Source organism: Girardinichthys multiradiatus, chromosome 3 (assembly GCF_021462225.1).
Source record: "Girardinichthys multiradiatus isolate DD_20200921_A chromosome 3, DD_fGirMul_XY1, whole genome shotgun sequence".
NCBI lineage: Eukaryota > Metazoa > Chordata > Actinopteri > Cyprinodontiformes > Goodeidae > Girardinichthys > Girardinichthys multiradiatus.
The window spans coordinates 23,563,498-23,591,359 of record NC_061796.1 but is presented as its reverse complement, the minus strand read 5'-3'; the positions used below and the strand labels follow the sequence as shown (position 1 = coordinate 23,591,359).

At 41.2% G+C, this 27,862-nt stretch overlaps 1 protein-coding gene across 1 annotated transcript in view; it reads left to right on the top strand.

The window, feature by feature from the left end:
• The window catches only part of cdk14 (cyclin-dependent kinase 14), a 264,192-nt gene extending 236,892 nt beyond the window's left edge, over positions 1–27,300 (top strand). The window contains exon 15 of the mRNA XM_047360592.1: positions 20,470–27,300. The gene's annotated coding sequence lies outside the window, so the exon portion shown is untranslated. The remainder of the gene's footprint in view (positions 1–20,469) is intronic.
• The last annotated feature ends 562 nt before the right edge of the window (positions 27,301–27,862 follow it).

Here is a 27,862-nt window from a genome sequence, read left to right as displayed (position 1 = left end):
AGATCCTTTGTGGAATCTGCTGGTCCTGTAGCCAGAGGCCTTCAAGGCACACCAGCTGCTCCCCTAAAAAACATCAGGTATTCACAAATCCTCATCCATTCTTTGTTCTCTCACTTTGTTCAGTCAGCTCAGATAGCCATTCACATCACAAACTTATTGATCCAGCATAGGTCTTTGCTGAAGCACTGCCTCACCAGATTGTTATTCTAGACATGAAAAAATAATTAACACTCAGCAACTGTAGAACACACTGGTATTTATATTAAGCTGATATAGTAGATGTACAACAGTCTAACCATCTACACCCACAGAAACAGAGCAATTATTCAGCTCTTAATTATAATGCTGCCCTGAGCTCAACATGCAGGCGCTAAAACCTTTAGCCTAGAGTAGTGATGAGGGGGCACTGAGGGGCCTTCAGTGATGAGGGGCACCCAGGACAGGTCACCAATCCATCACAATCAGGCGCATACTCATTTGTAAGGGCGTTCAGAGAGACCTGACATGTTTCTGGACTGATGAAGAAGCCCTTGTTCCCGGAGAGAACCCCTCTATGCTAAACATTCACCAAGACAGCAGTGTTAACCACTGGGCCACCAAGCAGTCCTATGTCAAACATATCGGCACATAGTAAAAATAATCATCTGGTTGTAACAAAAAGGAAACTACTAAAACAGTTCTAATCACATGATTCATTATCATGTACAACTACCCATAGCTGCAATAATTTAGCATTCATGTTTGTGAGTTTTCATTTAAAGGCCTTCCTTTACTTCACAGTTAACCCTCAAAAATCAGGTCCTGTGGCTGCAAAACAATCCCAAACCCTTATTTTTCCACCACTGTTCTTTATTTGTGCGGACATGCTATGTTTCTCCGACATGGCTCTGTGCCTACGGCCAAATACACCACCTTTGGTCTCACCTGTCAAAACGGCATTGCCAGCTCTCCTACATGTCTTAAACCTGGGAATAATCTTTCCTGTTGTAGAATTAGGAACACCAAGTTGTTTTTAAAAACATGTTCTTCCTTCCCAGATTGATGGGTGTTGTGTAAACATACACACAGATTAGAATATCATTAAAAAGTTCAGTATTTTCACTGATCTTTTACCCTCCTTTTGGAGGTTTTCAATGACTGTCTTCTAGACATCTGTCCAGTCAGCAGTCTTCCCAGTGATCATTTGGCCATTACATAACACTTATACATTAAAATATTTTTTTGGTGTTATGTAATATTCTAATTTTATGAGACACGGAAGTTTACCCTATGTGTAATGCATTTGTATCATAAATGAGGATCGCTTTCTGTAATGAGTGACTTTTTCATGATTTTCTATTTTTCTATTTTTTTTTTTTAGATGTACCCTCATTGTTCCAGACCAGAAAATGTCCAAAATCTCTGATTTTATATAGGTGCTCACACTTGCTAAAGATCAGTTATTTCACAGTTTTAATAGGCCTACCTTGACTGACCTAATTTCTATACATGTGCACTTGACATAATTAATTTAGTATAGAGTGTGTATCCAGTAAAAAAAAAAAGTATGTGCCTCCTGTGTAAATCATTAATTAATTGTAACTAATCACATCTTTTGGAATATGAAAGGAAATTCACAAGCCACACCCAGGGCTGATTACTGACCTGCAAAATAAAGAAATTGCATAATTAGAACCTGTCTTACAACATGAAGTAGGGTGAAGATCTCAAAAAGCCACACATCATGCATCAATCCAAAAAACATTTTTACTGTATAGCCATGTTTATTTGAGGTCCTATAATGTCAACAAGGTGCTGGCTTTGTTAATTAAACCAAATTAGAAAAACACAGAGCTCTCTAATAAGGAATATCTGTTAAGAAAACATTTATGTGTTTAATGCTGATAACTGAAGACAATATAAAAACTAGTCATGTAAGGAGTTCAGCTGTTAGTGGAGCGTTTCCTGTATCTTCCTCGTAACTCCCTCCCATCATCCACACATCCAGACAGTGCAGAGTTTGTTGGAAATATGATGCAGAATGCATTCCTCCAAATTAACTGTTGTTTTTGAAGATAAAGGCTGAAATGTATTTGAAATAGAGACACATTTACTAACTCTGGTTTCAGACCTGGCACTGGAGTGCTTTACACACAGTACACACTGGTTTATCATAAGGTGTCTTATTAAATCATCAGCCCACTGTCAGTTCTTGGCATTAACTGCTCGAGGCTTATGGGCAGTCCGACTCGACTCGTTAAGCAAGTTCAGACATTATGTGGGTGCAGTGCAGGGACAGAGGTTGGGTGGGTTGGTGGGTGGTATAGGTGAATGAGAGGGTGAGAAACAGAGCATTAAATGGACTGAATTTATATAGAACCTTCCGATTCATGCTTACCACTGAAAGCACTTTACGCTAGAGCCACATTCATACACTGATACACAGATCACTTAACCTCAGGCAACTTGGGATCAAGTGCCTTGCCGAGGGGCACATCATTATCTGGCAGAGATAAGCTAGAACTGAATCCGCAACTTTCAGATTACAAGACGACTACTAACCACTGAGCCACATATGCCTACATTAGCTGTTAGAACTGAACCACAAGGCACAAGCCGTCTGTAAGTACTATTGAAAGCACACCTCTGTAAAATTAGATGTTTCAGGCAGTTTGCTCATCTGGAGCATTAAGACGTACACTGTATTGCCAAAAGTATTTGTCTGTCTACTTGTACATCCTATTCTTAATCTATAAAGGTCCAGTTAGTTGATTGACCCACCATCTCATCTGCAGCCGTAGAAGTGATTGGAAAACTGGAGTTTATTGATTTGGTGGTGTGACCCAATACTTCTAGCAATGTAATGTATGCCAAAAATACACATTGCCAGGGAGGGAAGACATCAGCACAGAGGATGGTAAATGTTTGGTAAGTAGGGCTGGTAAAGAATGAAGTGGTTGATTTTAAAGGCTTACTAAGAGAGTCTTTCTTAAAAACATCCCAGATGAGACTGAAATTAAGACGTTTGCCCATACTCCACAGCACCATATTGAAAGAAAGCATGTCACTACAAATACATGTCAAACTGTGAGCTTAGTGGTGGAGGGCCAATAGTTTGGGTTGTGTTGCAGCCACAGGACCTATGCACCTGAGTCATGTAGCAAGGCTGTAGTCCCAATCAAAATGTCAAAAAAAGGAAATAAATAAAGATGTTGAATGAATTCAGTGAAAGACTAGACCTCAGCCTTACTGAAATGTTCTGGATTAACAGCCTTTCAACTGGTGCAAAACATCTGCAAACCTCCATGAGCTGAAGATAAGTTGGCCAAAATTAATCCACAATGATGGAGACAGAGGATGAATACTTCAGACCATTGCTGCTAAAGGTGGTTGGTTCTACAAGCCACTGAAACAAGGGGGTTCTCCCACTCTGTTTCTGTATTGTAGTTGACTTTTTGAAGTATTCTAAATCCTCTGTTTTTTCCTTCAAACATTAAAACTTGGAATAAGCCCATCCTTCCATCCATTTTTATACTCTCTTATCCATGCATCATCACAGGGGGGATGGTGCCTATCTCCATGGATCTTTGAGAGAGAGGCAGGGTCTTCGAATAAGTGGACTACTGAAATCAAAAATTGTGTTAACCAAAAGATGTAAAGTGTATGTGACATCAGCTCAGCATTTGTTTCTGTTCAACATAGAAAAATAAGCTAACCTTTATGTGGTGCCAAAGTATAAAAGACCTGATTGAATTCACCTGTAGCTCTGTAGAAACCCTGGATTATAAATGGTGGAACAATATAAAAATGCTGGATGTTATATGAGAATGATTTAAACCAATCCATTAACCCCATAACTGAACCCTTGAAAATGCATTTAAAGACTTTTATTGTTGAAGAACAAGTCAGCTGGGAATGGCATTTATATCAAAAGACTGTCTTTTTAATTTAAGTTGTTGTATTGTTGTGCATCTGCCTGCCTGGACACAGCATTTTAGGCATTTTCTTTCTGGGGGGAAGGGGACCCTATCCCCTATTATAGGACAGCCAGCAGCTGGCCACGCCTGCTAAATCCTCCCAACAGAACCCACCCACCAACTCCATCTGCTTCCAAACTGGAGCTCCCGTGCCACACACACACACACACACACACACACACTCTTGTTTTGCTATATGTAGTGAGGACCATCTGTTGACTCCCATTGACTTCCATTGATTTTCAGTCATTTTCAACCCTTTCTATGCCCTAACCCTGACAATAACCCTAAACCTAACCATTACCAGTGCATGCCTAACCCTAACCTTAACCTAAACTCAATTCACACCTTAGTCTTAAACCTAACCATTAGCAAAATAGGTCGTGAGGACCAGCAAAATGTCCTCACTTTGGTACAAACGGTCCTCAATTTGATGGTGAAATCGGGAAAATGGTTCTCACTGTGATGCCAAGACAGGAACACACACACACACACACAACTTGTAGATGCTTTTTGATTCTAGGAAAGTGGAAGCCGTCATCGTTGCTTTGTCCATCAGATCTTCTGAAACAATGAATTCCTTGTTGGTGCGTGGAGAGGGAGCTGATGACATCAATTCACTAACACACACTTTCTGTATGTTCTCACCCTTTTAGAGTCATTGGTTTTGACAGCAACCTGTTCATTTGTAGTCACCCTGCACATTGAACAAGCCAAGAACTATTCCACTTAGCCACGCTCTCTATAACCAAAGGTTTCTTGTCTCAGACTCTGATTAAGAATGTCTGTAAAAATATCAGCACCACATCCAGTTGTAGGCTTAGTGTTTTTAAAGACAGATGTCAGATTTGTTTAAGCTGGCTCTAATTTAATAGGCTCTGGGCACACAGGTGATAGAAATTATCTTTGCCTGATTAGTCCTACTTAGACCATCACATGGCTGTTTACATCTCTCTGAGGTGAACCCCTCATCTGTTATATGAAGCCTGGCGACCTCACATGATTCCACCTGAAATTAAATTATACACACTTCAATGAGCCAGATTACTGCAAAGGCTCTAATCGTAGAGGCACAGAAAGACTAGTGTGAAATAGGAAAAATCCAGCTGAATTACCCGAGATGTTCGAATGCTGCAAAGACACTAAACACAGTGAATCATTCTAAAACCTGAACCCATTGGAGCACTTAATGGGTGGTTTGGAGTAATTTATTTCCCTACAAATAAATACATTCCTTAGCGGCATCCATTTTTTTCCTTTTCCAGGGATCCTGTTTATTGTGGTCTTGGCCTGTCTATTTCTTGGAATTTGTTTGTCTGATCCAACCCCTGAGGCCAATTTGCCATGGCACACCCTACCAAGTACCAAAGTACCAGGCACCGAGCACTTGGGAGAAAAAAACCTCTTAGTTACAATAAGGTGGCAAATCTGTGGAGTTAATAACCAAAGTAAGAGACATGTCTGCATTGTTGGCAGCTAACAGCTGACACCACTCAGGCCTGCTTGCGTATACGGACAAACATGGGCACCAAGAAGGTAACACTGGCTGAAGAGGTCGACGACATAAGAAAGTAACTTGTCTGAGAGGAAATCTCTACTGTGAAGCTACGGCTGAGAGAAAACCTTGTGCTGGTAGAGGTCCGTCACCAAAGTGCTAAAAAAGGACAAGATAATTGCCTTTCTAGAGAGTAGAGCTGCTGACCTGGAACAATACAACAAGTTGAATGATGTCATCAGTGGGCTCCATCCTAAGCCCTGGTCATATATGAGGGCGGTAGCCACTGACAGCGGGGTTGGGCCCAGTAAGCTGGATGCCAACTCCACGGAACAACAGGTGACTACATTTTGAAATCCAGAGGGATAAATCTGGACTGTGACAAGACTGAAGCCTGCCATCCTCTGCCCAGGAAGAACACCAGCAACAAACCTGCAGTCATCACGAGCTTTGTTAACAGAAAAAGGACAAGAATGCTCTGCCACAACAAATACACAAATTAAAGGAATCAAATTTCTTCATCAATGAGCACCTGACAAAGCACAATGCAGACATCGCCAAAAATGCACTTTACAGGTGTTAAGTACACTTAACATACCTCGACTACAAACTGTAAAAATATCATCAAACTTACTGGAACACCAGAGGAGGCCAAAGTACTTATGGCGAGGAGCATTGACGACCAGGACAAATACCAATTAGCAACAGGAACTGGAACAAACAACTCTGCATACAGTCATAACACAACAGCATGACACACTGGAGATGACATAACCTGGAGTCTCACTGAATTGAACAAGTTTGAACTGCAAGCATTTCACGACAATGATCACAATTTACTGGACAATGAGCCTGACGTTGACCCGTCTACTACTTATTCAACTCCATCAGTAACAACTGCTGATATTACACTGATTACCAGTATAAAATTATCCATTATACACATTAACAGGAGTCTGTATGCAAATTATATAAACTTTAGAGATCACTTGAACCAAGTCGCATGACCGTTTTATATCATCGCAATATCAGAATCTTGGACCAATACAGACAGAGAAGTGGACTTAGAGCTTGAAGGAAATGACTTAGTGCACATGAATTGACAGAACAGAGCAGGCGGGGCTGGGGGGGTTGGATATGTGTAACATAAGCAGAAGGCACGATGCTACTGCTATCAGAACAATGGCCAGGACGTCATATCAACACACAATAAATTCATGTCCAAAATAAAGTTTGTTTTCATTTTAGCGTTATTTGCAGCTTACCGCTTTGCTGTGCTGTCGTTTCCATAGACAGAAGGAACTGACCCCTTAATCAGATGAAGTCTTTCAGTAAATCCTTCTTGATACTGGAGGAGGTTGCTGAATTACTCCTCCTTGAAGTGCTTCTCGCAAACAAAGGGGATTTTCACCACTAATGTGGGAACATTTACATGAAAAATAAAAATTTAACCAGGCACTTTTAAGAGTTTTTGATGAAGTCCATAATCTTATTTAGCTGTTTGGCAGCAAATACTGTAACGTAACAGTTGGAAAAACATAATAAAGGAGAGAGAAAACTGAACGTACTTAAAAATATGATCCAAACAGAAAATTTAGATATCAACGCAGCACCTGGAGAGACTAAATTCAACTTGTCTGCACTCCTACAGCACACAACAAAATGTATTTAAAGACTAAAAAAGTGGATTTTGAATGATATGTCTTCTTTAAGACTGAGGACCAAAGAGTCAGAAAATAAATACAAGACATTATAAAACAAGTTAACTAGCATTATAAGAACAGCTAGAAAAGACTAATATAATAAAATATTGGATAAAAATCAAATCAAAACAATGTTAAAAGAATATTGAAAGCATTTATACATGTGTGTGCATATATATATATATATGGTGGCTTCATAGTTGTATGGAGCAGTAGAAGGATAAACGGCCTTGAAGGGCACGTGTGGTAATGAAGGCTTTGCTTTGGTATGTCAAAGCAAAGCTCCCGGTTCATTCATCTACTCTCCGGATCATAAATGACTAAATGAGATCCCAGATAATGGTTAGTTCTTACTTCCACTGGGAGGTGACCCTGAAGCAGACCCAGAACTCTATCGTCTGAGGTTGTTTTCACACCATATAGTTCGGTAGACCCAGAGTCTGGTTGTGCACATGATTCCGTTGGGGTTGCTGCATCTGCTGGTCTGAATTTTCTTTCAGAATGCAATTTTTCAAACAAACTGGACCTTGTAAATCATGATTTCCATCCCTCACTGGTCATGCCGTTAGGTTTTCATGCGAAGGAACTTTGTCCTTTACGTCTCCTGAACTGTAGTGTTAGCCAAGTTTTTTCACCTTTGTGTGGCACTGCTCTGCTCTCAGTCCTTCAGGCTCCGTTTTTCTGCTAATTAGTTTGAAAACTGCATTGTTATGAGTGCTTCCAGAGGCTATAGTATATTCTCATCTGTCCATATTTCTATCTGAGCTATTACCTTGTCCTCACTCCACGTTTGACTGGGAGCAAATATTTTCCAGCTATCCTCTACACATGCATTTTCTTTGATTGTGTTTACCCACTCCCCCAGTGGGCCCACCACCTGTAGGGGGAACCGTGAGGGACCGGTGCAAAGAGGATTGGGTGGCGGACGAAGGTTGAGACCTCGGTGGCCCGATCCCCGGATGCTTAGGCTGGCTCTAGGGACGTGGAATGTCACCTCGCTGGGGGGGAAGGAGCCTGAGCTTGTGCTTGTTGTGCGGGAGGTCAAGAGATATTGACTAGAAATAGTCGGGCTCGCCTCCACGCACAGCTCTGGAACCCATCTCCTTGAGAGGGGTTGGACTGTCTTTTACTCTGGAGTGGCCCACGGGGAGAGGCGGCGGGCTGGGGTGGGTTTGCTTGTTGCCCCCCAGCTCAGCCGTCTCGTGTTGGGGTTTACCCCAGTGGATGAGAGGGTCGTATCCCTGCGCCTTCGGGTTGGGGATAGGTCTCTGACTGTCGTCTCGGCCTACAGGCCAAGCGGTAGTGCAGAGTACCCGGTCTTCTTGGTGTCCCTGTCGGGGGTGCTGGATAGTGCCCCTCCCGGGGACTCCATTATTCTGCTGGGGGACTTCAAGGACCACGTGGGAAATGACAGTGACACCAGGAGAGGCGTGATCGGGAGGAATGGCCTCCCCAATCTGAATCCAAGCGGTGTTTTGTTATTGGACTTCTGTGCTAGTCACGGATTGTCCATAATGAACACCATGTTCAAACATAAGGGTGTCCATCAGTGCACTTGGCACCAGGACACCCTAGGCAGGAGGTCGATGATCGACTTTTTTGTCGTATCATCAGACCTTCGGCCGCATGTTATGGACACTCGGGTGAAGAGAGGGGCTGACCTGTCCACTGATCACCACCTGGTGGTGAGTTGGATCTGCTGGAGGAGGAGAAAGCTGGACAGACTTGGCATGCCCAAGCGCATAGTGAGGGTCTGCTGGGAATGCCTGGCGGAGCCCTCGGCTAGGGATGTATTCAACTCCCACCTCCGGGAGAGCTTTGACCAGATCCCGGACGATGTTGGAGACATAGAGTCCGAGAGGACCATGTTTTCCGCATCTATTGTCGATGCTGCTGCCCGTAGCTGCGGTCGTAAGGTCTGTGGTGCCTGTCGCGGCGGCAATCCCAGAACCCGGTGGTGGACACCGGCAGTAAGGGATGCTGTCAAGCTGAAGGAGTCCTATCGGCTTTGGTTGGCTTGTGGGACTCCTGAGGCGGCTGACTGGTACCGTGAGGCCAAGCGTAGAGTACTTCGAGGATCTCCTCAATCCTGCCATCACGCATTCCGTGGTGGAAACAGAGGCTGGGGACTCAAGGTTGGACTCTTTCATCACCCAGGCTGAAGTCACCGAGGTGGTTAAAAAGCTCCGCGGTGGCAAGGCTTCGGAGGTGGATGAGTACCTCAAATCTCTGGATGATGTTGGGCTGTCATGGTTGACACGCCTCTTCAACATTGCGTGGCGGTCGGGGACAGTGCCTCTGGACTGGCAGACTGGGGTGGTGGTCCCCACCGGAGGGTGTGTTCCAACTACAGGGGGATCACATTCCTCAGCCTCCCTGGTAAGGCCTACGCCAGGGTATTGGAGTGGAGAATCCGGCCGATAGTCGAACCTCGGCTTCAGGAGGAGCAGTGTGGTTTTCGTCCTGGCCGTGGAACACTGGACCAGCTCTATACCCTCTACGGGGTGCTCGAGGGTTCATGGGAGTTTGCCCAACCGGTTCACCTGTGTTTTGTGGACCTGGAGAAGGCATTTGACTGTGTCCCTCATGATGCCCTGTGGGGGGTGCTCCAGGAGTATGGAATCAGGAGCCCTTTATTAGGGGACATCCGGTCCCTGTACGAGCGGAGCAGGAGTTTGGTCCGCATTTCCGTCACTAAGTCGGACCTGTTCCTGATGCATGTTGGACTCCGGCAGGGCTGCCCTTTGTCACTGGTCCTGTTCATAACTTTTATGGACAGGATTTCTAGATGCAGTCAAGGGCCGGAGGGGGTCTGGTTTGGGGACCAGTGGATTTCGTCTCTTCTTTTTGCAGATGACGTGGTCCTGCTGGCCCCCTCTAGCCAAGACCTACAGCATGCGCTGTGGCAGTTCGCAGCAGAGTGTGAAGCGGCTGGGATGAAGATCAGCTCCTCCAAGTCCGAGGCCATGGTTCTCAACCGGAAAAGGGTGGCCTGTCCTCTTCAGGTTGGAGGGGAGTTCCTGCCTCAAGTGGAGGATTTTAAGTATCTCGGGGTCTTGTTCACGAGTGAGGGAAAAATGGAGCGGGAGATCAACAGACGGATCGGTGCGGTTGCCGCAGTAATGGGGGCACTGTGTCGGTCCGTTGTGGTGAAGAGAGAGCTGAGCCGAAAAGCAAAGCTCTCAACTTACCGGTCGGTCTACGTTCCTACCCTCACCTATGGCCATGAACTTTGGGTCATGACCGAAGGAACGAGATTCTGGATACAAGCGGCTGAAATGAGCTTCCTCCGTAGGGTGGCCAGGCACTCCCTTAGAGATAGGGTGAGGAGCTCGGCCATCCGGGAGGGGCTCGGAGTAGAGCCACTGCTCCTCCACATCGAGAGGAGCCAGTTGAGGTGGCTCGGGCATCTATACCGGATGCCTCCTGGATGCCTTCCTCGGGAGGTGTTCCAGGCACGTCCCACCGGGAGGAGGCCCAGGGGATGGCCCAGGACATGCTGGAGGGACTATGTCTCTCGGCTGGCCTGGGACCGCCTTGGGCTCCCCCCGGAGGAGCTGGAGGAGGTGTCTGGGGAGAGGGACGTCTGGGTGTCTCTGCTGAGGCGACGAGTGTTTACCCACGATGCTGTGTGTTGTAGTCTGCTTCCTGCATTTGGTTCGCTTCAAGCGGACAGAGACATACGTTTTTTGGTGGTACAGAGTTAGCTACTTTGATCTGCACCAGAGTTTGATTGCACATTTACACCTCACGAAATAAACCGGACTTTCCAGACAAACGAGCTAGAATTCGATTTCACAGAGGCAATGTAAACGTATCCTAAAATAGCCCTCCTCAGAAATTATTCTGATGGAAAATCTTTGACTATGAAATATTGACTTTAAATCTTTGGATTACAAAATAAATGCATTTGTAATTAGACTTTGGTTTTGTTTGTAATCTAGTTTTGAAACTAGTCAACTGTAGGACTGAAGTAGTTCTCTAGATTCAGATCAATATTCAGTGAACATCACAAACACATTTTCTCATGGTCACATACACCTATTTAATGCATGTTCATGTTTGGAGTCAGTAAGCTACAGAAGCAGTAGATAAACAAGGCTTTCAGCCAGCTTTTTGGCATTCCTGATGTGGACAGGGCTGCTTCCACTGTGAGCTGACAACCAGCAACTGGAAGGAAACAATCCTCAGACAGATAGAAAGAGAGGAAAAGGAGTGGGAATGAGATCAGGAAAGAAAGGATTTGGTGAGGAAACAGACCACAAAGGGGCAATTTATTATTTATTAATCTGCAGATCTCTCCTTTTCGTCAATCTCTTACCGTTCCGCTTCTTTTTCTGATCACTTCTCCCTTTGTTCCTCTGTGGCTCATCCTCTTCATCGTCTCCACCTCTCTATCTCTCACTCTCACTTGCTTGACATCCATAATTCCTTCTCCTGCTTACACTCCCTGATTCTCCTCATCTTTATCCTCTGATCTCTCGGTCAGTTTCCTGCTCCGCTTTGCCTCAAAGCTCTGCTCCCTTCTTTCATTTCTTCCAGTAACAATAAAGGACAGGTAATTGATGTTCTAAAGATTTAGCAGTTCTTCGTTTTTTTTCTATGTGTGCATCCTGTGAAAGCATTCAGTGTGTCATTATGCTTGCTGGAATGGTTTAATCCAAGACGAACATAGAACAAAAAATGCATTATGTTAGAAATTACCTTGTTTTTGCAATTGATAAATAGCACCTTTGGGAGTGTTTACCCATGCAGGTGAAGTTTTAATGTGTGCTGATCAATAAATACAAATCATTGTTAGTCAACACTGACAGTTACTAAATATTTATACCTGTTTATGATCAGTAACCTGCTAATGCCCAATGACATACATGCCATTTTTAATAGTCATTGCCTTGATCAGATCATGGTTCTCAACCAGACAATGTTAGATTGTTCTCTAGAGATATCTAGAGAGCAATCTAACATTCATATTAACAACAATTGATATAAAATGCTGCGGTGACTAACAATCTAGAGAGCGAGAGAGAAATCCACAAAATGGACAGAAAACATTAATCTGCTAGTTCTGGCATTTGCTTTGTTCTTTAAGCTGTGTCTGGGAGTCAAACAGCAGAGCTCAGATAACAAGTATTTTCAACAGAAAATAACTTGTTTGTGTTTTGAGAGTGAGTATTTGAGCGGAGATGGAAGCTGGCTACACAGGTGAGGGCTTGATTCAAATGGAAAGTGAAGTCAGCACCTGTGTGAGTGCAGAACATTTCACAGATTGAGGAGAACTTCTTTCTCTACCCACAGTGTGGCAGCAAGATGTCCAACCCTCTTTTTTAAATGATTTTATTTAAGTAATTGGGTCAGATGTCTTCCAATTTCAGCAGACCCAAGAAGCTAAAACAAGTCTTTACAGAAAGGTGACTGTTTGGCTCTGCATAGAAATAGCTGATCTCAGTGTTTTGCTGCAGGAGTGTTTCTGCACTGTTTGTGAAAGGATATAATTTATCTATCTATACTTGTTAGGATATAAGGCACTGAATGGTAGTGATGGCTGATGGAGGCTGATGGATGTTGAAGTTTTGTCACTTGAATCAAAAAGTGATTTAATTTCAATGTACTTCTGCATTTATTCAACATTTATCTGTATTTACAATGGTAGCATAGAGCCTATATTAAAGTGGACCAAATGAAATGTTTATTTTATACTCAGATTTTTCAGAAGGACCTTACAGTCAATATTGTAATAATTTAAAACCACAACAATGGTATTACATAAGTTCATTGTTTTAACTATGATTAATATTTTCCTTCACAATAGGAGGATGTTGCAAAACTTGGAGCTGTAACAGAGGAATTCACGGGAATTCAAGTATGTCTTGCAATTAAATGCATTCTTTGCCTGTTTACATTCCTTTACAAATAAGTTAAACATTGATGTCTGTTGACAGGCTAGCTGGCCACTATCATAAAAGCCATTCTACGAAAGCTACATCCTTATCGGATCTACTTTACTAATATAAATTATTTCACCTGTTCATCACCTTTCAAGCTCAAAAAGAAACAAGATCTGCCATGTCATGCACCTCACATCTGGGGTGAATTCAATGATTTTAGTCTCTCAGGTTCAGTTTAATTTTATTAATTTGAAGTGTTTTATCATGATTTTTTACTTTATCTTGATTGTAGTGTAAGTTATTATGCAGGGTTCTTCACCACTGAATATGAGAGATTTTCTTAATTCAATTCAAGAATACTTTATTAATCCCAAAAGGAAATTAAATGTTGTTGTAGCTCATATTATGCAGGTTTCTTCAAAGAGCCGTTGTAGATGCTGATGGCTGTGGACAGGAAGGATCTCCTGTATAGCGATCTATCTTACAGCAGATCTGAAGAAGCCTCTGACTGAAGATGCTCAGGGTTCTCCATAATGTTCTTCATTTTATGAAGAATCCTTCTTTGTGCAATGATCTACAGAGGTTCCAGAGGAGTCCCCAGAACAGAGCCAGCCTTCTTTATCAGCTTGTTGAGCTTTTTTAAGTCCCTGACTCTGATGCTGCTTCCCCAGCAGATGATGGCAGAAGAGATCACACTTTCAACAACAGACTTATAGAAGATATGCAGCATCTTGCTGCAAACACCGAAGGACCTAAGCTTCCTCAGGAAGTACAGACTGCTCTGTCCCTTCTTGTTGACGGGTTCATAGTTGCATTTCTACTCCAGTCTGTTGCCCAGGTGAACACCTAGGTATCTATACTCCTCCACCACCTCCTCCTCTTCTCCCATGATGGAAATAGTATCTGACCTATTCTTGTTTCTCTTAAAATCTACAATCATCTCCTTTGTTTTATTCACGTTCAAAATGAGATTATTGTTTCCACACCATGCCACAAAGTAGTCCACCAGCTTCCTGTACTCAGCTTCTTGTCAATCTCTGATCTACCCCACAACTGCAGATGACAGGAGTCTGTCTGGTACTGGACGTCTGAGGTGTACAGAGTGAAAAGGAATGGTGAGAGTATAGTTCCCTGTGGTGCTCCTGTGCTGCTGACTACCTGGTTAGACACACAATCCTTCAGTCTCACAAACTGTGGTCTGTTTGTCAGGTAGTCTTTGATCCAGGAGATTGTTGATGTCTCCACCTCAACAAAAGTCTTCTGGAGTTTCTGACAAAGAAAATCAGGTTGAATTGTGTTAAATGCACTGGAGAAATCAAAGAACATGATCATCACAGTGCTGCTGGTTTTGTCCAGATGACGGTGGGTTTGTTGAAGCAGGTGTATGATGGCGTCTTCAACTCCAACTCCGCAGCGATAAGCAAACTGAAGCGGGTCCTGATAGTTTGTTTTCGTACTCAGGTGGGCCAACAGGAGTCTCTCTAGGACCTTCATGATGTGGGATATCAGGGCAACAGGTTTATAGTCATTTAGGACTAATAGGTGAGTTTTCTTTGGTACCGAAACAAGACTTCTGAACAAACTGGAACCTTCTTCTGGGCCAGGCTAAGGTTGAAGAGTTGCTGCAGAATCCCACAGAGCTGCTATGCACAGCCCTTCAGGATTCTACGACTGACACCATCTGGACCTGCAGCCATATTCTGGTTCAGTCTCTGCAGTTGTCACTTCACCTGACTTCTTGAGACACAGGTGGAAGGGCGAGGCAAAGGGAGCATCAGCATCTTCTGATCTGGTTGGAGGCACACATGTAGAAGTAGAAGGATCCATGGCTGATGTGGAAGAAAAGACATTTGAGGTGTGACAAGAAAGCTGTGGGTCAAAGGAGGGTGGGATGTCTGTTGGGTTGTGAGCAGGAGAGGAGGATGCTGAGCTTATTTCAGGACTGAACCTATTGAAGAATGTGTTCAGTTCATTGGCTCTGTCCAGACATCCATCGGTCTGATCATCCTTCTGCTTGAAGTCTGTGATCTTCTTCATCCCTGACCACACATCTCTGATATTGTTTTGCTGAAACTTGCTCTCCAGCTTCTTGTACACCTCCTTACTGTCTCTTATCTTGACTTTAAGTTGCTTCTGTATACTCCTCAATAAATCCCCGTCTCCCTCTCTGAAGGCTCTTTTTTCTTGTTAAGCAGGTCCTTCAGGTGAATGGTGATCCAACAACCTCGCAGGGCTTCTTCAGCTTCCTGTGACCATCTTCCCTTTATTACAGGTTGCCTCTGAACAAAGGGCTGATATTTTGAGGATAGAAAAACAAGATTGTGATCTGATTTGCCTAGAGGAGGTATTGCTTTAGAGATGTATGAGTCCTGACATTTGCATAAAACAAATCTGACAACAGCCGACAAACTGTTGAAACATTGGAAGTGTAGCAGAGAGAGAAGCATGGTTAAAATCACCAGATATTGCCACAAATGCATTGGGGTGTTGTGTCTGTAGCTTAGCAACAGCTGAGCTGATGGCATCACATGCAGTGTTGGCAACTGCTAAAGGTGACGTATACTGTTACCAAAATAACACTGGTGAACTCTCTGGGTAAATAATATGGACAAAACCCTATTGCTAACAGTTCAATATCTGGACTGCAGAGACAACACTTCACAATAACATGTCCTAGATTACATCATCTGTTGTTTACAAGTACTGCTAGTCCACCTTCTTTGGGTTTGCTGCTCCTCCTTAAATCTCTGTCTGCTTGTATGGTCAGAAAGCCTGGCAGAGAGACGCTGGAGTCGGGGCTATGATCCTGCACCCATGTCTCAATGTAACACATAATACTGCATTCCCGATACTATGGCTGGGTCCTTTGTAGGGCTTGGAGTTCATTTAACTTGTTTCCCAACAATCTCACATTGCCCTTAATCAATGGAAGAGATGGTTTGAACTTCCTCCTTCTCTCTCTTCTCTTTGCCCCTGCTCCTCATCCACGGCACCTCCTTTTCAACTCATCAGGGATTTGGGGTTGTAGTTGAAGTATTATTTGAGCTTTTTAGATATTAATCAGCTGCTCCCGTATGGAAAAACAATCACCCCGTTTCCATGGTAACACATCATAAACAAATGTCTAAAAGTATCAACAAAAATCCTTCCAGCTGCACAGCATGCCATCCCTGAGAGAATAATCTTACAAAAAAAAAAAAAAAGATTTATCAACCACAAGATAAATTTGAGTTCTTAAAATAATTAAAAGTGTCAGAGCCGCTCCAACATGCTACTACATTGAGCGGCACAATTCCAAAATAAAATGAAATGGGCTTTCTGAGGATTAAAGACGATAAAGCAAATGTGAGTAAAAAGCAGGAAAATTGACTAAGTTAAGTTCAGATTTCCACAGGTGTTAACTTTTGGAACATTGTAATAAACTGTTGCATTCATAGATACAAGGAATAGAAAACCCAAATGAATGTGAAAAATGTGCCATTATTTTTGCTGTGGTTGTTTAATGACTGAACATATTTTAATCTGTAAAATAATTCACTCAGGTCATCCTTGGCTGCCGTTCCACTGACCACTAATCTGTATGACAAGGTGCAGTTTGCCATTAGAACATCAGAAAACAACACATCCCATCTGATAATGTCCTTTTACAGATCACATTTCTGGGTTTGCAGCTCTAGTTTATGATGTTTCTAAAAATGAATTGTCTTTTTTGTTGTTGGGGTAAATTTTAACCTTTTTGTGAATGACAGTATTTCCCAAACAATGCATGTATTACAGAACATGCTGCATTCATTGTCTTTCCTCCACACCTTCCACAGCTAAAATGTCGATGAAGGTCTTTTCCTTTGCAGCTATTTTTTTAGCTGACAGCCCAATTTTTCTTTATAATTCTACCAGTTGCAAAGCATTGAGATTTCATAATTTTTAACAGTACTGCACACTAGTTTTCTCACTATTGTCTCTCAAGTTCGCTTACTGAAAATTCAATTAACGTGTTCAACTACATCTAATACCTCAGCTACTGTTCCTGCAAATTAATTTAATGTATTTCTTCAAGATATTTTTTGTAAAATGTTTCCTCTTAGACTCTTTCAGTTAATTTCCGGAGTACTGAGTGCAGTTACGTTTGCATAGTTGGCAGTTCTTCTTTTGTAGTTTTCAGCTAACAGATTTGCTACTACAGCATATCAGTTGAAATTATCATATTTGCTTTACTAACATTGCAAGTGTTTAATGTAATCAGCTATCTTCAGCTTTTAAAGCACGTTTCAACAGGTGGTCTAGTTGATTTAGGAGCTCTGTGAAAGCTTTTGAAGCAAGTCTTAGCCAAAACTAAAGTTACTTTGCAGATCACTGACACTGAATATTCTTCTCCATGTTCAAGCTGACAGTTTTGCTACCTCAGCAAATCAGCTTACAAGTCTGATTGTACTTTTCTGAATGTTCTGCTGATTCATTTAGCAACTTTCTCCATTCACTGCAGCTTCTTCATCAGTTTTCAGCTTAGATACACTTATTTCAGTAGATCAGCAAGCAGTTCTACTATTGTTTTTTCTAGTATCTACTGTTCTTTTTACACTTTAACAACTGTTTTTATCTCAACTTTTTTTTTATCTCGGCTTTTTCGACCTTTTCATTTAAAAGTTGTGCTTTAGCAAATAAGCGGACAACTCTGCTTTTCTAAACATTCTGCTCATAAATTTGTTTTTAGAAATTTGTTTTATATTAATTTGACCTTCAGTAGTATTCAGCTAAAACAGTTCAGCTTACAGCTTTTACCGTACATTTTTGTAGAAAATGCCATTTATTTTTAGCTTATTTTGGGGATTTTTCTTCTTCTCTTCCAAGTCAACATTGTATTAACCAGCACATTATTGCTACTAAAATGTTGAGCTAAATATACTATGAATAGGGGCAAATGCTAACGGTGAGGTCCAACCAGCATAGGAGAGAGGTTTGTTAAGCTGCCACATTAGTCTGTCTGCATTCTGAACTTCCCCTACAGTTTGAGGCAAGAACAAGTGCATTGATACAAGCACTTGAAATGAGCTTCCTTCGTTGACTGGTCGGGCTCAGCCTGAGAGATAGGCTGAGGAGGTCCATTAGGTCAAACTTCCAGGAAGAGCCACTGCTCCCATGCATTGACAGGAGTCAATTGTGATGAATCTGATGAGGATTGCTCCAGAAACATTTGAAGGTTCAATGGGCATGTCCCACTGGGAGACACAGGGCAGTCTCCAAAACTATTGGAGAAACTGTCTATTCCTTCTGATCTCGAAACCTCTTAATGAAGCTCTCCAGAATTAGATGGAATGTGCCATTAGCAAATAGGATATCTCAGTTTCCCTGCTGGACCTGTTACCCCACAACCGGATCTTGGATAAGACCATTCATTGGATGGATTAATGGGCTTGATCCTCTTCTGATACCATGCAGTGGGTAAAATAAGTATTGAACATGGAACATTTTCTTTCAGAATATGTTTCTAATAGTTCTAGTTAACATGAAATTCACACCAGATGTCAGTAATAACCCAAGTTATCCATAAATGTCATAAAGTGTAATGGTACAGAGAATAACTATTGACCACATAAAGAAAAGGATGTACACATTCCTACTGCTATGTGCAAGTCAATATTAACTGGTTTGTTCTTAATTGATGGCATATAAAAGGGTTCTCATTACCAAATTATTGCATAGGCAAGAATACAATCACTAAATGTCTTACTGTTGCAAAGCATACTGATGGTATTGCTTACAGCTGCATTTCTACATTTTTCAATGTTCCGGGAAACGTAGTTGGAGTCAATATCTGAAAGTAGAAAGAACCTATTATCACTCTGAACCGGCCATTTCTGGAGCCAAGGAGGTCTCACAGAGATCTTCAACATTACCGGTATATAGCAGGCACAGGTTTTCCCCAAAGAACAAAAAGTAATGCACCTAACTGCAATGGTCTCTATTGTGTAAACTCAAAGCGTAAGACTCCACTGCTAAAGAAGAAGTAGGGTAAAGCTTGTTTAAAGTTTGCTGCCAACGATTTGAACAAGCCAGTGAAATACTGAGAGAATATAATCTGGTCAGATAAGGTCAAAGTTGAACTCTCGGATGTCATTAAACACACCATGTTTGGAGTAAGAAGGGTTTTGTACTTCACCTCAGAAACACCACGCTAAAGGTTATGTTTGCAGGTAGGAATGTCATGGTGTGGGCTGTCCTAAAGTCTATGGTACTGACAGATGTTTGATAACTGAATGATGAATGGAGAAATGTACCAGAAAGAAAATTTTAAAGATAACACCTTTTGGACCTGCCCACTAACCATTACATACTATTCATAACAGCACTCAATGTTCTTAGAAATAAAGGTTTGTAAACATGCCCCTTCCAGGCCTTCGTTTTATTTTTACAGTTTAGTAGCATTATATTTTTTAAGACTTAGAGTCAACGCAGATGAAAATGTACACGATAACAGAACCATGGATTGCCCATTTAGACCAAATTCACAAATTAAATTTCAACTTTCTTCTACATAACTTACTCCTCCTAATGTAATAAAACACTGAGCATTTCTTACCAGTCATCCCAAAACAAATGCACTTTCAAAACTGGGGCATATCATAAGTGACACATAGATGTGACAGTGGTTTATGTTCCCCAGTATGCCTTTCACTTGTTCACTTGGACCAACCCATATCAAACACAGAGATACTGTACATGGCGAGTTAAACCATGTAGTTGATGCTTAACTATTTCTGTTTCTGAGTACGTATATCTTTTAAGAGTATATTCCAATAGACCATGCATGCTATTTTAAATGCTTGCTGGATTACTGACAACCACCAGTAAATTATAACCTCTGGGAAAAGTATCCTTAACCCTTGCACCTGTCGTGGCAGCATGTTGTTTCTTGGAGGAGCCACTATCACCAGCAAGACAGAATGTCAGCAATGAGAGACTCTCTATTTGTGTAAACGTGCTGTTAAAATCATAAGAAAATCAGAGCCAGTGGCAATTAATGGTACTTTCTAATGAGGCTAACCTAAGATGATCTTTAGCCAATTGTTTTTATTCTAATAACAGAATCAGACACTCCTTCAGGCATCATGTCTTATTTCTAACCATAAACCAACAAGCCACCAAACCATAATCTGTGCCCAGGTCACCTTCATGTCCTTCATATTATTTAGAAAGTAGCTGGTTTATTCTGCTAATGTAGAGTAACACACACGGAATCTCTTCTTTCTCTACAGTGTTTTTCATAATTCCTCGGAGATGCATCAGCTTAAGCAAAACTCACCACTGCGTTAACTCAGTGTTTAACTCATTGTTGCAGGAGAACAGAAGTGTAATAAGTGGGGTTTTTTCATGGTGTCAGTGGTCTGCAGTGTTGCTGACACGTTGTTTCTGTCATTGTCTCTTTCCAGGTGGCTGCTGTGAAAAAAGAAAACATGAAGATAAAGATGGTGATATTGAGAAGAGCCCCAGTTCTCTTTATTTATTACCTTCACAAAATGTATTTCTGTGTGTGTGCGTGTGTGTGTGTGTGTGTGTGAGTGCGTGCGTGCATGCGTGTGTGTGTGCATGGTGAATGCATGCATGAGAAGGTGAGTGAGAAGGTGTGCATTTTGAATGGTACCTAAGATTTCAAGCTATTATTTACAAGCTTTGTTTACTTTTTATAAGGTTCCAATAACTCATTAATCAATGTCACAGTAGAAACAAACAGACTTTACTATCGCTACATATTGTGTTCTGTGTTTGTAACTAGCCTCCTATTTATGAATGTATATTTGTATGTATGATATAATCATCTAGAAACTATATAATGGACAGTTTTATTATTATTGCTTGTTACCACTAAACTGCTCTCACAAGGTATAATTTCCCTGGAGAAACCCATGTAGGGGAGACACAGTACAGGTATGTTGAAGACAACAGGAAGTCCTAAGGATTTTGATTTACTTCTGTCCAAGTCAACTCTGATTTGTGGCACTTTGTGGAAAAAATATGCTTAAACAAGTTGAGGAGGAGAGCTTTCAGGTGATGCAACATGTCCTCTGGCAGCCACATTGGAGGTCCTTCATTGTTTGGTATTTCAGGTCTACATGCTTTAAAAGTTACCTATTCCGTGATGATGTTATGAATCCCTCTTGCCTCTGTCTTTAATACTTTGGAAAGAAAATATCTTTAAGCACTGAGGTTCACAGGAAAAGGTTAAAGTGAAATGCAGTGGCAGCCGTGTACAGACTCATTCATCCTTGCCACAGTAAAACTGAGAAATATTCCGGAAGATAAGTCCAAATTTTGCTTTATGCTATTTTGCGGTGTGACATGACATTATCAAAAAAAAGGTGGCCAGGTCTTTTAAGCAAGTTAGTAAAGGTGCTGCTCTTTGTATCAGATAACTCTTCCAAAAAATATGATGTGAAAAACATGTGGCCTTATGTTCAAAGAGTTGCACGGATTTCCCACGATGGGTTTCCCACTGAACCAGGGTGTATGCTTAAATCCAGAAATGGTGTACCAGCAAACAAATCCAGATTTCTGAAACGTGCTTAAATTTAATACATACGCTCAAAGTTCTTTGTACATCCCAGTCAACCTTAAAGTATTTATGAGGGAATACCAGACTCCTCCCAAAACACGCTCATGTGAACATACAAATAGTTATATTTGGCCTGCAGGTAGCATTCTTCTCCTAAAGTAGGTAGATGCACATAGAAACACAAATTGGACAAGTCATGATATTTTATTTACAAAATCTGTTACTGTTTACAGTAACTGGATCACACTTGCTGTTATTGTAAATTAATGCAGAACTGTGGCGAGGAAGGGGTTGAGGCCAAGTACAACTGTAAACACAGAGGCCACTCAGGGAATAAGGTTGGATAAATGTCGCTCTACTAAAGCTTATACATGATGCATGGTAGCACCAGTATGTTTAAAAATCATCAGGCTTGGGCAGAGGCTATAGTCTTCGGTGCGGCTGTCCCGGGTTAGAGTCCTGAACCCGATGACCTATCCGAATGTCTCTCCCTCTCTTCGCCCCTCTTTCATGTTTACCTACTACCGAAAAATAAAGTCCGCTAGTGGCATAAAAAAAAATCTTTGAGAAGACTGATTGGGCTTCTGTTCCAGGTCGGCCTTGTCAGATGGAAGGGATCATCAGCCATTGGTCGCGCAGGTGCTGTCTGCCCATGGAGTTAGCTCTGAGCAGACAGCACAAAGGTTCTTAATTGTTTGGCTTTTTCCTCTCTTGGAATTCAGAATTGTAAATAATTCAAAAATCTTTCTAAATGATTAAAGAAGATTTTGGTGAATAAACTAACAACCGTATTTAACTAATCCTTGAAGAAAAATGATAATTTGACATATATTGACACTGTTTACATTTTAGTTAATGTTTTAAACTTTTAATCATATTTAACAGTCATTGCATTTTGATAACCTCAGAAGCACAGCATATGGAATAATATGATAATTTAATTACATCTAATATGTCCTGAAGGTGTTTTAAACACCTTCACCTTCAGTTTGGGTCAGAGTAATAAAGTGTTTACATCTGTGCATAAACATCAGTGTTCGAGGTCAGGTTTTGTGCATTTGTAAGATGCTGTGATACTGTAGTTTAACCAGCAATAAACAGGAAGTCACTCACTCAAACCACTGACTAGTACTGATTCAGTGAATACACAATGGTAGGTGAGAACAGGCTTGATGTGTATAAGCTTGCAGCTCTTTGTAGCGACCAGCTGCACCTCTGCACACTTTCAACAAGATTCCCCTTGGAAACCTTAAGCGGCTGAAGAGCCATTTGTGATCTTGGCCCAGAAAATCTGTTCACTCTGTAAAGATGGGTTATCTTCAAACTTCGCCATTTGCAATATACTTTTATAACAATAATAATCATCACAATAAAAATGAAGCCATTGTTGTTCAATGTATTTTATACAGCACTCCAGCAGACTACAATGCCAGCCATGAAGTTGGCATTGGGCTGCTCAGATTTCCATGGTCAGTTCATTGTTGCATGGACCACAGTGTTTGCTGCTGTTTGTGCATTCTCATTCTTTGAACATGAGGCCCCTGGTTACTATGATTTTTAAGCATGTAGTCTAATGTTTATTAATGTGACACTATTTTTGGGTTAGGTAAAAGCTTGGGTAAATAGAGCACCGTCTGCAGGAACATGCCAGCAATCAGTGGACCTCCATGTTGGAATCAGATCCTAATATCTGTTTTGTTATGCAACCTGAAAGCTCCTCCTAAACCACCTCTATTGGACATCTTAGACGTGCTGATGGGTGACAGTGCTAACATGCTTTTAGACCTAATACTCCAACTGAACACAATGGCTCTGATGAAAACATACGTTTCAGCGTAATAAACATGGGCAATATTAGTGTCAGTGCTTCCATCTGAGAATATGAATTAATGTTCATAAAAGTAAAGCAGCAAGGCAATAGGCTGAAAAGCTCACTGTATGTTGTCATCCAGTTCTGGAAAATCCAGTTTCCAAATTTTCTGACACGGCAAAAAATCGATCGATCCATGTCACTACCTATATTTGTTCATCCCGAGTCAAATTAATTTGGGTCAAATGAGTCCGAGTTTTCCTTATCTTATCTAAGTAAATGTGTGAGAGAATTATTGCAGCATGTACTTCACAGGTTGTGAATAACTTTGACTCGTTCGTCTACCACAAACATATGCTCTGCTTATGTTCCCCATATATGTCTTCCCCCAACTTTGCATCTTTTCCTTGATGTTTTGGAACTTTTTGCTGAACAAGGCTCAGCTACATAAAGTCACATCTGCAAATATGTTTTTCTACTGCTTAGATTTCTTTCTTTTTTCTTGTGAGATAATATTTTAATATAACTGAGTAGTTGTTTGGTGATAACTGTGAAGTACTATCAAACCAATGGCTTCCTTCTTATCAATCAGTTTCAAATCAAGTGAACAATAATAACGGCCTTGCACTGTTGATTAGCCAAAAATACAAGGCTGCAAATCTAAAGCCACGGACAAATGGATACTGTGAATGTGATCCCCATTCCCCTCCAACACACACACACACACAATCACAGTTAATAGAGACCTGCCAGTAAAAATTCCTCCGCATCATCCGGTCCTTTCAGCTACAGTACAGTGTAGTCCCCATTGCCCTTTTAATGCCTCTGTCCAGGTAGAAGAATTTTGTTTTGGCTTTTTTCCAAAGGCTACTTAATGCTTAAAAGCTGTTACAGTAAAATGTTCTTCTCTCCATCCAAGCCACTGTTGTATTTTTTAAGTAATTTATTCCAAAGCTAGCCATAACATGCGTTGGCATTAAACCAAATTTCACAGTCTCACTCATGTAGGCTGGCTGCAGCTGGTGTATCATTCCTGTGTGATGGCAGGATGCTGCTTGAGATGGATAAACAGTTCAGTTTTCTGTAACGTTGAACAAGGGCCAAAGGGTGAAAATCTTAGTTTACTCGTCTGTGGGTTGCAACCCCCACCAAGTCATGAGATGCTGATCATAGCTGAGGAATAAGATCCCTTCTGGCTTTATCTTAGGGGAAAGGAAAAGTAGGTCCATCAACCAGGGGAATCTTGTAGTAGAGCTGCTGCTTCTCCATATCGAAAGGAGTCAGCTGAGGCAGTCAGGCTTACAATCAGGACACCTCCTTTTGGAGGTTATCTGGGCATGTCCTGTTGGGAAGAGGCAGCCTGCTGTCTGAGGACAGTGGACAAATTTAATAAGGCCTTTGTGTCACCAGTTGTTGCAGAGTATTTTAACTCAGGAGGTCAAATGTTGGAGAGCTCCTGATCATCTGCTGGAATGTAGACTGTACCTATCCCAATAAAATGTTAAAGAGAATGCTATTAGCAGTGTCTTCTATCCCATTATCCCAACTTTTCTCCAGGACCAAGGAAACAAGAAAACTAGGGGTGGACAAAAATTTTGTTTACTATTATTATTATTATCTAGAAAAAGGTACTGTCATGATAAGATTTATAATTTATCATAACGATAAATTGCAACTATTGATGACTGCAAACTCTGAAAAAATAACAGTATAGTTGAGAATGATCATTTTCTCTATGTTTTCCTCTCTTGGTTAATGAAAGCATCAATAAATATCAATATATTTGAAAATATAATTGAATCTAGCTACTGTATGCTTTCAGTGATACAATTGCACTACTTAATGTAACAGTATACTGCAGTAGCCTATTTGTAAATTGGTACAATTTATTTATTAGTTTTTGTGTTTGTGGGGCTGTTGCTATATGCACTGACATACAGTCATAGCTATACAATTTACTGTTAAAAAGACTGCAGAGAATTTATTTTCTTGTTATTAGCACTTTTATCATTATCGCAATAAACAACATACATTTTAGTCTATATGGCCCTTCCTTACTAGCAACGTTATTGACACTCAACTTTTCTGCATACCTTTTGTTGCAATAACACACAACTCCTCTCATTAGCACAACTACACATCACGATGGCAACAACCAAAATAATTCATTTAGTAAGTTAATTAAAACCTGTACTGAATACACATTCTGTATATACTGTATATTGTTTGTTGTTTCTGACTTGAACTAGAGTAAGTTTTCCACATGGAAGTTGAGTCAAACCTGTCACAGGAATTCTGCATATGGAAGGTTTTTGTAGACCCACTGATTACTGATCCAGTCAAACACACATGGAACAAAGAGGGAAACCAGAACCCGTTTTCACCAGAAAAGAAGACCCATACATGACATTTTGCACATAAGTGATCTGTTTTCCCTCTTTTAGTTTAACATTGTTAGTGCTGAACTGAAAGTGACTCCGAAGCACACAACTGTTCGGAATAACTTGTGATTTTGCTCTTGGACACAGTGTGGTCTGTTTTACAGCGTGGTCAAACATTGAAACTGTTGCTTAGAAGGATGATCATTTTCATTTCTCTATATGACATTTAACTATTGCATACAGATGTTTCTCAGACTATCCAACCAATAACAGGGAAGCCAACTGATACCGGACTTATGAGGCACGTTGACGATTTATAGTGACTACATTTCAGTCCAGCTTTTCCAACCACATTAAGGCTCTGAGGTTAAAAAAAGATTAACTTACCCAGCAGCATTTTAAAAATGCACTTTAAAGAAAGTTTGCCTGTATGGTCACTTTACTCGCTGGCTTTCCCTAAACGATAAATGCATAAATATTCATGCACTCTCCCTTGGTTGGATGCAGAGCATGCCGGCTTTCTTACAAATGTAAATCTCATCCCTCGATTTGAACCTTTACATGGACAGAGGGGACCTGTTAGAATTGCTCTACTTGAAGTTATCTCTCAGCTTTTCAGTGTCACCCGCCGGCTGTGATTGTGCAGCAGGAAAAAGGGGAGGAGAGGCAATGGGTACTGTTACTAAAACAGCGTGACAGAAGAGGGTTAATACCATCGAGCTGTGCTAAGATTGCCCAGCCTCGAGTGACTTTAGGGACTGCAGGCAGTATTAGACAAAAATAATCATTTTTGCTGTTGCTCCCTGTGTGAGCACACGTCTCATGTGCCGCACGTTGATCCCCCCCCCCCCCCAACTGTTCCCCGGAGCTTCTGCAGCCTGCAGTTTTATAAAACTTTTCAAGTCCTGCGTGGGCAGAGATTAAACTCTGTTCAAACAGGAATGTTCTTCATACATCTTACAGAAAGTCCAGTGAAAGGGGTGGTATTGCAGATTTAACACTGTGACAGAAAAAAAAATATTACCAGAAATGTCAAAGGCGGAAGTGAAAAAGTTGAAGACACACTTACCGTATGGTGGTAAACAGGGTTGGAAGAGTCTCCTTAACGCTCATGTACGATAAGGCGTATTTCTATAAATATATATAAAAGGCATATATTTTTGGCATTGATCATGTAGGCATAGGTGGTTTTAACTAGAATAAACATATAGGTTGGCTCTCACGTGCATCCTGGCTGTGCTCATTAATGAATTTGTGTTTTAAAGATTTTAATATGAAGCTTCTCTTGCAGTTTGCTTTTCTTTTGTATGCTGCACTGAAAAACAAAAAACATCCTTTTCACAATTGGTTTGGAAAGCAGAAGAGTCGCCAATCACTCTGTAACATGAAATAATATTGTGTACTAAAGAATTGCTGTTGCATTTGTTATAACCTCTATGTAATGTTATTATGGGAGATGTAATGTCCTTCTGTAAATGTTTAATGTTGTTTACCTGAAATAAAATTCATTAATGCTTCAGATGTGTCTTATGAACTCAGGGTTTTATTTTAAAATGATTCAGCTTACTGTCTTATTAGAAGGAAAATGTGATAAGATGAGGGCATTCCAGTTCAACTCACCACCAATCACAGCAGTGTTCTACTATACTATTAAAGGTGTGTCACTGCTAAAACAGAAATTAAAGCTATATTATGTATTTCTTTGAGCGAAATTCTTCTGAGAGGTCAATATTATCTTTGTAGTGTGTAAGTCTTTCAGCATCTTCAGTTTGGTTAAATACAGTAAGTTAGTATCCCAGCTCACAGTTTATTATTGTGGAGCAAAGGTAAAGTGGTTTTCTATCAACACAGAACACCTTTAGTTTGTCACCAAAGTGCCTGTTCTGTTTTATAATTAGTTGTTTAAATGGTACATCAGCTAACTTCCTGCACCTGCTCTGGAGGCCGCACAGAACAGAGCCATCATCAGACAACGCTACCAGAGTGACGCCACAAATGTTGCTTTTTCATGCAAAATTAAGTTTCTGCGCTGTTGTAAACTGTGGCCAACAGAGACAAACAGATGGGATGAAACGTTTCAC